We start from the raw sequence: 8,897 nt of genomic DNA on the forward strand, positions 1-8,897 counted from the left end.
GGTAAAACGTCCTAACTCCGGGGTGCAAAATAACACCCCTTTTGAATAGTATCTGCAACTCCGGAAACTACGGAGTAAAATTTACTCCTACGGTACAGAGTAAAAGTTACTCCCATACAGCTCCCTATTTACTCCAGCATATCGGGTGTAAAAGTAACTCCGTTCATGAGGCTAGCATAACTCCACTGGGGAGTTCTTGTTATGCTACATAAGGCATAAAAGTTATGCCCTTCACCTGTAGTGCACATTACTCCAGTCGTCTCCTCACCTTGAAGATCATGCAAATAAGTGTTGCAAAACAGTATATCTAAATAAGAAACATTTATTGTGTCTCTGATACAAATTGGCAAGAACAGAAAAAGGAAGCTTTCAGTGCTTAATATGATCCTATGAAAACAACTGGTAGGATGCCACAGGTACAAGTACATTCTTTCATTATAAGGTTGCCACACACCCAATGCAACTATCACCTGGCATATACTTCCAACTCCTACAAACAGGAAACAAAACAGTTATTTGAAGTTCATCTGTCACTATACATTAACATATCAGTGCATAGGAATTTGGCATATCGGCACCCACTTTTCTGCTTTTTCATGAGAAAGCAGGGGGAGACGCGCCTTTTGAAGTGCATCTGGCTGAGGCATAAAGTGCAGTACATGTACTTTAGATTTTTCTTTTTTCTTGGCAGAAGAGTAGTTGCCTTATATGAGAAACTGCTGTCATATGCAATTCACAATTTGGAGCCTACAAGAATATCTTGCCTAAAATAGATGTGTGTATACACTTCCCAATATATCTATTGTAAAACACCTGTAATAAGATGAGCACTTACACAAGTGAAAAGGTCAGATGCACCTCCTTCAGCAGATGAGCAAGGGCATGAATTGCTCATGCTGGGTAATAATCTGCAAGATAAATATAGGTAATGGAGTCCGAGCAGTGGCGATATGTTACGTTATCATAAGTCAAATACTTTCATAACTAACAATTTCTTGTGCCAAACAAACTATGCTAGGAAAATGAGTGGTTTGAATCATGCCTGTGCGTGCAAAAAGTGCTTGGTGCTATGTCGGTTACTTACTATCTTGTCCATCAATAATATTCTCATTTATGAGCTGATCATTACTCTAACTAGTCCCTTTGTCTTCCTTGCAATGTGCATCCATCCTTTGTGGAGGTGGAGCAGCACTTTCTTTTCTCTGTCTGCCCAATGTGCCGTGCAAACGACTCGTAAATCTGAAACAGTAACAACAGCATTAGAACTCAACACTGATCATGCAGTGGCGGATCCGGGGGGAGGGACGGTTGGGCGATCGCCCCCCCCCCCCGGCTCAAAACAGTAGGTTTAGCAGCGGTGTCCCCCCCCCTCGCCCCCCCCACTTAGGGGCTTCGACAAACAAACAACAACAAGAAAAGCGACACGGACTGGATCCGCCCCTGCACTGACACCACTTGTCTTCGGCAGGATACACGTGAATGATAATACAGAACGGCGGTAATACCTACCCCATTAAAACTTACCAGTGCAGGGTACCTCCTCATAGATGGGGAGTAACGCGTTACAAAGTAGTGCGTTACCGGTAACGCGTTACATTCGAGTAGTGAAATATGGTAACGCATTACATTTGGGAGAAAAGTAATGAGTAACGTAACGTCATTACATTTTTAACAACTAACGCGTAACGGCGTTATGCGTTACTGCGTGTTCGGGAACTTGAAAGCTTGAGCGAGGACCGTGCCTGCAGAATCCGGGAAAATCCCCGATTTTTTCTATTCATCTTGAACAATGACAAGAAGGTCACATCGACACCCACGAAGAACGCAAAAGAAGGGTTGTTGCCCTACCCTGGTTGAGGTGTCACCTTTGTTTGCCACCTCTGTTTTTCATTCCCTCTGGTATTTTTCGGACGAATGGGGCAAAAGCGGCAGAAAAATAGCCCCTACCCTCTGAACAAGTAACAAAGTACCAAGGAATTGGCTGTTTGGATTTGTACTGTATGAGATAAAAGGTCACCGTCTCTATCAACCTTGACAAGGAGCACTCACTGGTCATTAGGCGTCCTCTCAGCCCAACGGGCGAAGCTCACAGATGAAAATTTTGAACATCAACTACTTCTGTGTTGCAATAAATCGTACATGTAAGTTGTGTTCATGCGTGACTCTTGTTTGTGCCCAACATTGCTTGTATTGATTTGCGGAATGCACTTATGTGACTCAACCAAAAATGGTACATATTATAAGGACAACTGGTGAAGTAATGCAAAAGTAACGGCATTACTTATCAGAAGTAACGGCGTTAGTAACGCGTTACCTACTACCGCAACAGTAACGAATAACGTAACGCGTTACTTTTCGAAAAAGTAGTGAGTAACGGTAGTGCACTACAAAATAAAAGTAACTTCCCCACCTATGTGGCTCCTTACCACAACCTGCACAGTTCACTTCTCATTCCAGAGACATGCCGAGTGATGCTAGCCGTTAGGTAACTTGCCACCTTCGTCATCTGCAGTGCGTTCCATCAAAGCCAGACTATTCTGCAATGCTGTTCACATTAATTAACAAAGCGTCCTATCCAAAATACGATTTCACTTATCGTCAATTTGAAGTTCCTGTTCTTCAAAGAAGTTAGACTTCTTAGGATACAAAGGTCCACTTACGAAAAGAAACTCTCTTGAAGAAGCATAACTGTGAACAGATACCACATTTTCATAATTCGTGTACGTAACACAGGACGCATACTTACATACATACATACAGGACGACATTCAGACACATGATTTGTAGTTGTGGCATTCATTGCACTTCAGCACGCCGACGTTGTTCTTCGACGATAATCTTATTCAGCTTTGAGAACATCATTGATACAGTTTCAAGTTCCCGCACGACAACGGCCAACCGCTAAACGACCGCACGATGTCGGTGTTACTAGACTAGGCAATGAAAAGAACGAAAACGGTCCAAGAATATGAAGACGCCTCGCGCTCAACTCTTACCACGGAGTAAAGCGCTGGTTGAATGGAGTTATTAGAGCATGAAAACATAGAAACGCAGAAACAGGGAGTTGCAATGGTGTTTGGTGAGAGTTAAATTGCATCAAGGGGTGTAAAATTGCCTAATACTCTCGTTCGACTCCTTTTTTTCTCAGAGTGTAGTAGGGGAAGGAAGAGAGGGCAATCCAATGTATAAACTGACGTTATGGGGGCGATCGCCCACCGCCCCCCTGGATCCGCCACTGATTATCGGTAATGCATTACTTCCACCTCTGCTCCAGTCCTTTAAAGCGTTAAAAACCAGACACCCCACTCTGTATGCCTCTTCCAAACCGAAATCTCACGAAACCGACTGCGTAATTCCGCTCTCCGACGCATATGACCGATGACATTCACTATCAGGCATGCCGGCAGAAACCTCTCAGTCGAAAATAATGCGAACTATACGCGGAGCCCATTTGCCATTAAAATTCACGGGGTGCCCTCTGCCTTACCTATACGCAAGAAAGGGGCCCATTTTAAGGTTCCAAAAGCGACGACCTGTGTCCCTGCGATTCCGAAATCGCAAGCGTTCACCAGCAGCTGCAGCACGTAAAGATAAGCCGATGTTCTGTTCGTGGCCGGGCTCTTCGAAGCGAAATAAAAAAGCGTCGTGAATGCGGGAAATGAACGTATTCGTCTCCTCCGTCCTGTTTTAAACTTCCGCCTGTCTCGCGTTTATTGTTATTATGGGATGCAGCACTTAGTCCACGTATCATGCAACGACGGCTCTCAACAAAGAAAAGATAACAGGTCGATTGACGGTATAACGTGACGTGCATTAGGATCTCAAGTTTCACTGATAATGTTGCGTATATGTCGTTTTTTAGAAGTCTGGTCCTCATATTTAGTAGGTACGCACATATAGTTTAAGGGGACCGTGGAGGGATCCTCAAAACCTCTTCAAGCACTTTTAATACATTCCTGCACGCTAATACATTGATTAAAACAACGGAAATGTGAGCTAAGAACCACGAGCAAAAAAGGGGCGACTGCTGCGACCGCTGCCGGTGCGACGTACTAAGTAAACGTGACGTCTGAACTGTGAAGCAGATGAACTTCCCCCTTGGAGGACTGGCTTGGAATGAGCAAATGATGCAAGTGACGGACGGCCGCTATTTTTGCGTGTGACCTGCTGCCGTGTGGAATGCAATACGGCAAAAATCGAGGCATATGTTCGAAGTAAAAGTCATTATTGAAAACCATTCTCGGCCCGGAGAACTCCAGATTTTCGAGAAACTCTTCATGCTCCTTTTAACTGCAGGAATGTTCTCCGAGCATGTGATACGTAACACCCTTAGTCGCGTTTAATTGGTGTCTGTCATAGGCCGATTCGTACTTTGATTTTGAAACTGGGAATCACGATAAGGTGCACAAAGTGTGACCCTCTTGCTCAACTAATATATAGTGCTTGTTTACGCTACCGAAGCCCCTAGGGACAAGGACGTCGTATAAACACGACTCCACTCTATAGTGTGAAATGAATGCAGAATGATGACCTGAAAACAGCACTCTCTCTCTCTTTCTCGATATGCGCTTGCCGATAGGCGTTTCAAGTCCGTCATGGGAATAATTCGAAAGTGTTGGACACAGCGTTATCACAGCAATGTTCACTTCAAGAGGAACGTTCAAAGAGAGGACAACCAAATAGTGATGACCATTGATCCTAAGCTGGAAGGAGGGAGGGGGATATATTTATTAGACTAAAGGGGAAAAAAACGAGGGGAAAGGTTCCTAAGCTGGGATCCTAATCTACTGCCGTCCGTTGTGGTATGCTCAGTGACGATAACAAGACCACTTTACTGTTTACAAACAAGATGGGCTTCGGTGGCTCAGCCGGTAGCGTGTTCGCCTTCTGGTCCCGAGATCGCGGGTTCGAACCCGGCCGAGGACGCCAGCAACTTGGTGGCAGGTTACAAGTTGCTTAGACACGCCGTCTTCCGCGAAGGACGTTAAATACCGTGTGATGAGCTTTCATCGCACGTTAAAGAACCCTCAAGTGGGCAAAAGCAATCCACAGACCGACCGCTGTGGCGTCGCTCATGATCTCAGTTGTGTCGCGACGTAAAACCCCCAATTATTATTATTACAAACAAGAGGCGCCATCTGCGCATGTGCGTGGTTGGTATGGGCAAAACAAACTGAACGCAGCCGTGCGAATGCTTTCCGCAAGTGCAACATCGGCTGTGACTGTCTCATTCCACAATACCCGAAATAATTTACAGCTCTGAAGGAATGAGACAAGTGAAGTTGTTTATGAACGGTATACAACATGACGATCCCTTTGCGCTGTACATCGACAAGTCGACAACCCAGCCACAAAACATGCCGCCAATCACAATCGCATTGTAGTTCATCTAATATTTTCGCCGAGCCAGTTCACTGCTGATACTCTGTAAGCGTATACAACTCACTGGAAGCACGCAATTACTTCACCTAATGCGATCTTTGTGCGGTGCGTTTGTGAAAACAGCGCTGATTTGCTACCGTGCACCGATTCATGTGAGCGTCGTTGATTTGTACACAGCTGTCGTGAGGGAATCTCACAAAGGCGATGTCAGGGAATGTTTCCGTTGAACCCAGCAAAACGATTCCAACACACAGAGACGACTCACAATCAAACGATTTCTTCGTTCTGCGTTGCGCGGAAACTGATTAAAAGTGATTTCGCCACCCTTTCCCTATTGAGTTGTGTACCCCAATGATACATGCATGACTTTGCGGCATGCCCACTTTGCATGAAAACGATCACTCCAATAACTCCAATTGATTGCTGTTTTGCCCACACCAAGCAGACGACCTGCTGACTGCAGCGCCGCCACAAGCCGTGACGTCACGTGCGTAAATTGGTCTATAGGGAGTTTTAGGAAAACGATTCACGATAACGTTTCCGAAAACATGATAAGCCAATCGGCTGATTCCTTTGAAACGGCTGACATCATGTTGCTGATATCTTATTGACTGAAAGCGATACGGAGTCGGAATTGGAGGGCGCTTATGATTTCCTAAAACCCTAATGATCGAGACCTGGAACGACAATTTCAGGTGTGCGAATAGTTTGCGTAGGCCAGGTTTTCGTAAGGCTTGCGTACGCTTGTGTTAGTGTGCTCCCTTCAGTCCTTGTCTTTCGCGTCCCAAAATTTTGCAGTAGGCCAGTTTAGGTTACATGGTCGGCAGCGAGTCATCGAAGTGTCAGTCAGTCATGGTGAATTGTTGCAGCGGGCAATGCGTCCTTCGTTCAGTAGTCTGTGAGAGCTGCTCGTAGTGTATCCGGTATATAATCAGATAGTATTTGTGATTAGCAACACTTATTAATCTATCAATAAAACAGGGGGTACAAGTAGTTTGTCCTCCTCTTCCCCATACAAATTTCACGTCTAGAGATGCTCTCCAACGTATCGTGCCTTCTCTGACTTAATTGATCATGACGACTTTTGCGGGTCTGGTTTCATCTGATTCCATCGCATCATTTCCGTATTTTCCATTCGGCTATTCCATATCACAAGCTGCTACATGCGGGGTTAATGGCCGACGCGCTGCTTCTAAATACGCCGGTGCATGGTGTTGCAACCCTGCCTGCATTTAGCTAAAAACGGCATGCATATGCGCGCGGAGGTAGACATGGAACAGGTTTTTCGCCTGTATGCGGGCTAGTTCCTGGACTGCCGGAGTTAAGGTACGTGCGCAGTGAGGCCAGTTGGTTAGTTGCGCATTCTCTGTCTGTCTGTTTATTTAATATTGCAGAAGAAAAATCCGAAGTTAGATTTCTCCTCATCACACCATTAGGATATATTTAGTTAGTTAGTAGATTAGTAAAATATAATGATATAAAATAGCATAAGGGTCTAGCTCCGCTTTGTTTTCAACACTGTTTCAAGCGGCTGTGGCTCTGAGCGACGCCTGTTTAGACATGGACAGATGGAGACGGTATGCATCTTGGGCCTACTTCAGGGTTTACCGTGCTGACGTCTTTCTGAGAAGCCTTTTTTTTTCTTTTCGGAGTCGTAAACTACATGGGATTCTTCAAAGCCTATATCAGAGAGGCACTCTAACGTGCAAGTATTTCTCCGCGCGGATTGACGGATATGACATTACCTTGAGAGCAACACGAAAGGAACGGAATTTTGCAGTTGCGTCGTTCGTGTTTTACGCGCGAACGAAACTGCGGATTTTTTTCCTAGAAAAAAATTCATTAAGCTTATCAATAGACTTCCACTGCATTGTGATGGTTGCGGGAAAGGTTGGTTATTGCACAAGTAGAGACTCAACTTCTTGAGCTTCTGTGTTTTTCAATGTATGCAGCTCTCCTTTCTTTCTTTCCCTTTTCCTCGTTGCAGCCCTTTTTTCCACGTTCGTTGCATAATTTCTTGGCTGCGTTTTGCGTGAGCTTCACGTATATGACGTTCGTCACTATGGAGCGCACAAGCGAAGATAGAGATCCACCGAGTGCACGATTGTAATGGATGAGAGGGACCGAGCACGTCATGAATTCACCTATTGCATGCTACCTCTGCGGCACCTATACACGAAGAATTTTGTTATTTATGTTCCTGGTTTCGAATAAGCCACGTTTCTCCGAACATATAGCACGCGAGCGAGCAAAATTTATAGTCTTCAACCTACAGGCTTCTTCTTGGAATTTATGACCCTCAGCGACAAGATGCTCTTCTTTCAGCACCTGCATACATGTATTGTTCCTTTCGTTACGATACAAGTCTATTGGTCTCCACCGAAGACTTTCTCGTATCGTCTTTCCGTTTCCTGCTGTGCCTGCCATCCATTTTTGAGTATTCCACGCGTCCACTTGTCGCGTAAGAGCGGCGCGCAGCGAGCGACCTGTCTTCAATATTGCACGACCATAGCGATTAGCGTGCGCCGTCCACGCGCGCGATTGCCGTATTATACGCGCCGGCGTACAGCGCTGACCGCGGACGTCCATTTCTATACATATATAAACGCGCCCGGAGCGCATTTTACTTATAAACACGGTTGTCTCGGTGGCATCGTTGAAAATTCCGAGCACGATGCGGGGCCTATTCTTGTTTGGCGCGCCCCGCAAGTGCACTTACTCGCGGGCTGCCATGAATACACTATGCCAGGCTGGCCTCTCATATTCCGTCTTCACTGCCGCTCGCTCGCTCGCAAACGAGACCGCCGTTGTTGCGCGGACGATTTAGGGAATAGCGGGACCAGTCTGCATCTTATGTCTTACTTGAGGCTGTTTTTCTGCTTTGTGTACGGCTATTGTGCCTCTAATGGCCACATACGAGTCGACGGTCTTTTTCTTTTGATCTCAAATAGTTGCATAGTTCTATGCACTGGAAAGAGCGCCGCTTGTTCGTGTCGGATGGGGTCGGTCACAGTCGACCCGGACAATAATAGACGCAACCGAATAGCTAATCAGGAAGCGCACACTCTGCGCCGAGTGTTACTCTAATTTCCTGGCTGAATATTTAGACGTCTCTTTGCGCTGATGCAACACGGTATTAACGGCTGAATAAAGACCACGGGGTCAAAGAAGAATGAGGCCGAATAGGAGCTGTTAACGTGGCGTCATCAGCTGTAGCCCTGTTTCTTTCGTTGGCCGTTTTCGTCAAAGACATTCGTGGTGCCGCTAATAAATAACCAGCTTTCTTCTTCGGCGTTCCGAATGTTAAAACCTGAATAATAAACAGCTTCCTTGTGTGTAATATTGAATAATTTTAAATATACGAAGCATGAGCTAGTTAGTAAGCTAGTTATTAAATTAGTAAAATAAAGTGAACCTTGGTAAGTAAAGGATGATTTTTTGCGCTCTATTACGTTTTCTAGGAAGTCAGTTTCTAACGTGACTTTGCTTGCAACCCTCTTGGATGGAAATGAAGT

At 45.3% G+C, this 8,897-nt stretch overlaps 1 long non-coding RNA gene across 1 annotated transcript; it reads right to left on the minus strand.

Moving 5' to 3' along the window:
- Positions 1-306: 306 nt before the first annotated feature.
- Positions 307-901, minus strand: LOC135383825 (uncharacterized). Its single transcript, XR_010420086.1, has 2 exons — positions 836-901; positions 307-490 (listed from the first exon to the last, which is right to left on the minus strand). It is a non-coding gene; the product is annotated as an uncharacterized LOC135383825 (long non-coding RNA).
- Between the last annotated feature and the right edge of the window lie 7,996 nt (positions 902-8,897).

The sequence above is a fragment of the Ornithodoros turicata genome, chromosome 2 (assembly GCF_037126465.1).
Source record: "Ornithodoros turicata isolate Travis chromosome 2, ASM3712646v1, whole genome shotgun sequence".
In the NCBI taxonomy this organism is placed as follows: Eukaryota; Metazoa; Arthropoda; class Arachnida; order Ixodida; family Argasidae; genus Ornithodoros; species Ornithodoros turicata.